At 41.4% G+C, this 4,015-nt stretch overlaps 1 long non-coding RNA gene across 1 annotated transcript; it reads left to right on the top strand.

Annotated features, from left to right (window-relative positions):
* The first annotated feature begins 674 nt into the window (after positions 1-674).
* Positions 675-2,223, top strand: LOC124680773. The gene is made up of 3 exons (XR_006995585.1): positions 675-988; positions 1,380-1,414; positions 2,013-2,223. It is a non-coding gene; the product is annotated as an uncharacterized LOC124680773 (long non-coding RNA).
* The last annotated feature ends 1,792 nt before the right edge of the window (positions 2,224-4,015 follow it).

The raw sequence follows: 4,015 nt of genomic DNA, 5'->3' as shown, positions 1-4,015 counted from the left end.
GATTTTGAGCGACGTGGCGGTGGGGTTCGTGCGTCGAGTCACCGACAGATCGGGCCCTTCCCGCTTTTCACTCGTCCGGAGTCCCCGAGCGCTCCCCGGGGGGCCGGGGGTGGCGTGGGCTCGCCGGATGGATGAAGGGCCAAATCCGGACGAAAACGAGGAACCGGGGGCGCGACTGGGCCGATTTACGCCGTCCGGATGTAAAAAACGCTCACCGGGGGCTGTTCGGGGGGACGAGTGGAGATGCTCTTAGGCAATCACCAAGATAACTACACCTGGAGTGCTGCGGTGTTGTGCCCTGCCGGTGACGAGCAGCACCTGCACGATGATCGCCACTTGATCCCATTCAGACTGGTATTCGTATGCCATGATGCTTTTTTTTTTTTGAATTACGTATGCCATGATGCTAAACACACAAAGGCATTCGTTTGCATCTATGAATCCATGTCTGGCGTATGGGGAGATAATATCTCCACAGCCACTACAAATGTGATTTCTTGGAGAAGGCCAAGCATATTGGTTGGGAATGCACTTTGCTGGTTGCTTGCTGGAGGTGACATCCTTGAGTTTGATTTTGAAAGGCTGGTCCTTGCTGTGATTCTGAAGCCGTCAGAAGCCCACATTACTGATTTGGACGTCGACTGGTCCTTTCAGATCTTACGAGGAGAGGATAATGGCCTCGGCCTCGCCATTTTGTCAGAGTCAACACAGAGCATCCAGTTATGGGCGAGGAGGTCCAACTATGATGGTGTTATTTCATGGGAGCTACGGAAAACCGTTCAACATGATGAGCTCTTTTCACAATCTGCATGCTTGGAAGAACTGTTCCTGATGCCAGGGTATGATGAGGACACAAATGTGATTTTTCTGTCTTCAGATTCTCGTGACTACATCCTCCAGCTTGAGTCCATGCAGTTCAAGTATATTGGTAGAAGAGAATACAGGACTTCCAGAATAGATTATCCCTATACAAATTTCTGTACTGCAGGTAATACCGTAATACCTCATCTCTTGCATTGAACACGTAGGAAATTGAACGACATCTTTTGATGAGATTCATTCCCATTACTTCTGGTCCATATTTGTTATAATAATGTCGGGTTCCTTAAAGGTTGAATAGATATTTACAAGTAATTCTAATTGAGTACATTTTCTTTGAACAACGAAATTGCCATAATATGTCCCTCATTACTTGTTAAATGATTAATATCGTTTTCCTTTGGACTTGACAATTTTTAGCTTTGTTTACATATTTTCATCCCTGTCATGAAGTATAGTTTTATCCTCAGGTTAATTGTACATCGCATATGTACAAGCTTTTGCACATATGCCTTCCTAACGATTTGACTTTTCCATAAATTTTTGACTTTTGCTTGTAGGTAGGTGGATTGCTGGTGGAGATGGAGCTGAAAATGTGAACACATGAGATCTTCTAATCTGCTATTTTTGTTGAACAGGTACTGTAAATTTATCTTCTTGCTTGATTACTTAATCAATAAGATGATGCATGATCCCTTGTTTGAGGTCTATATGTATGCCATGAGCTTGATTGATTTCTTAATTGGCTAGTTCATGAATTTTGAAAAACCATATTTATGAGTTAGGTATCATACTTCTCCGTTTTGTTACATGGGCCTTTGATATGCATATGGTACAAAAAAAAAATCTTGAATGATGTGAGAATCTAGGAAGTTCAGCATTTGCCTGTGAAGGAGGAATTGAGCCACTGATCTTTTAGTTTGTACCGGTGATATGTAATTATGTAGCCCAAAACTCACAACATGGCAACAATAGATGTTAAACGTGTGTAAAACACTACAAACTATTGTTCTTCTATTGCCAGGATGATTTTAGTTTTGTCTAATAATACGGGATGATTCATCGTTTATTTTTTCTTATCATTATCTCCATAATTATCAGTTGATGTATATTGTTGCGAGATATACTTCGTTGTTTTTCGGTGAATGACTGGTACAAATTGGTTTTGACTGTTGTCATCGATTGTTCTGCAGGCTACCTAAGTTATATTCTGTTTTGGTGAGATGCAGAAATGGCTCTTTGTTGCAGTTCTGTTCTTCCGCTTTCATATGATGTGGCTACTGACGTGGTGTCGATGCTGACAGCCTGACATTGTCCTGATATGTAGCTTTTTGTTGGCCCTTGCAATGTGTATGCCATGGCCTATGAAATGGACTTGCAGGATTTAATAGTGTAACTCGCTCACTTATCTGTATTAGTATATTAGTACTACCTAATATCTGTAGACATGAGTCCACTTGTATGCCTAAATACTGACTCGTGTTGTTGCTTCGGGGGATGCTTGGATCTATCAGTTAACTAGTACCTTGTTGTTCATCTGGTTGGCACATCTGTGTCAAGCAGAGCTGAACAGGTAATCTCAACAACTTGGTCATCCGCTGCATCCTATGGTCTTTGCTCATTTTTTCTATGCGTCTTCTTGGTATCTTTGCTTGTTTTTTCTATGCCTCTTCTTGCCTTCTTGGTATCCAATTGCGTGTTTCAAGTTTGTACAGTATATCTGTTGCCGACATATTAGTATCTGGATCAAGTTCTGAATTTTAATGTTGTTGTACTATTGCTGCTGCAAAACCATGTTTCATGTGAGAACTCTTTTTTCCGGGAGTTCGCATATTTGCTCTGCATCAGCAGCATCAAAATAGCCTAGCTCATCGGAGACTCAACTTGCCAGCCGAATGACTTCGTATTATTCATTAATTTGTTTGTCTTCCTTATAGTGGAATATATTTCTTTTCGGATGTGCCACCCACATCAGTTACCAGGATTTCTGCCCGTGTCAATATTCTTGTTTTGTACAGTACTAGTGCGTACTGTTGAGAATGCCCTACGATCGTTAAAGATTATACGGAGGAAATATTTTACTCGTGGGAGTTAGACTAGATTACAGAGGTAGCTTTGGATCAAGATTCAAGGCTTAGTCAAAAGCGACGTTTAACCACGATGAAAGCTGAAGCAGCTGATAGTGGGAGATGACACTAGACAGCAAGCTCCAACTCTTCGTGACCTCTCTCTTTCTCGTCTACCCTTTTGCTTTTCGTAATGAAGGGAAAATGGGTTGAAAGAAGAAAAGGCACTATTGTACTTCCTGCAGGTGCCTCCTTATTTGATCTGGTATGTTTATTGTACTCGATGTACTCTAATTACAGCTTTTTTTGTGTGGCGAAGGTACCCTAATTGCAGCTACTAAGGGGGTGTTTGGTGTGGCTTTTTTTGGCTTTTGGCTTTGGCAAAAGCCACCAAAAGCACCTAAATAGGTGCTTTTTTTGGCTTTTGGATTTTGGAAGCCAAAAACAAAGATCCTATTCTTTTGGCTTCCAAAATCCAAAAGCCAAAAAAAGCACCTATTTAGGTGCTTTTGGTGGCTTTTGCCAAAGCCAAAAGCCAAAAAAGCCACACCAAACACCCCCTAAGACCATGTACTATGTGTATTCGGTTCAAAGGAAAACATGGCAGGGTTAGGAACCGGCTTTGATTCGCTGCTATGTGTGAATCTCTTTGCTCTCACATACATGCATGCAAATTGATGAATCTCTCTTTTCTTTTTACTCTATGCCATGTGGGTCCATTTACCCTATCTCATGCATGCATGCATACTTGGCAAACAAAGAAGCGAACCAACAATAGGAACCGCTTTTTTGTGTCAGGCCATTGATCCGGTTCCTTGCTATGTATGGAATCGATTCAATAGGAGGAGAGAGAATGTTAGGAACCGCTTTTTTCACACATAGTACATGGTCTAAGAGTACTAGACTGGTATAGCTCAGGCTATTTGAAGGTATTTATGTGCGAGTGCTTTTAATATTCGCTCCCTTGAGGGCTTGAATCCGGTCGGCCTAAATCACAACAGAGTGAGTATATACCGAGCTCTTCGGACAGAGATTTTGGCTACTGAACACTAGCAATCCTGCTATTAAAAAAATCACATTTATGTGTTTTAAAAAAAGTTAGAAAAAAAATCATGGTGTAGTCAATGAAT

Source organism: Lolium rigidum, chromosome 1 (genome assembly GCF_022539505.1).
Source record: "Lolium rigidum isolate FL_2022 chromosome 1, APGP_CSIRO_Lrig_0.1, whole genome shotgun sequence".
In the NCBI taxonomy this organism is placed as follows: domain Eukaryota; kingdom Viridiplantae; phylum Streptophyta; class Magnoliopsida; order Poales; family Poaceae; genus Lolium; species Lolium rigidum.
Note: the sequence above shows the minus strand (reverse complement) of the source record. Positions and strands in the feature narration are given on the sequence as shown.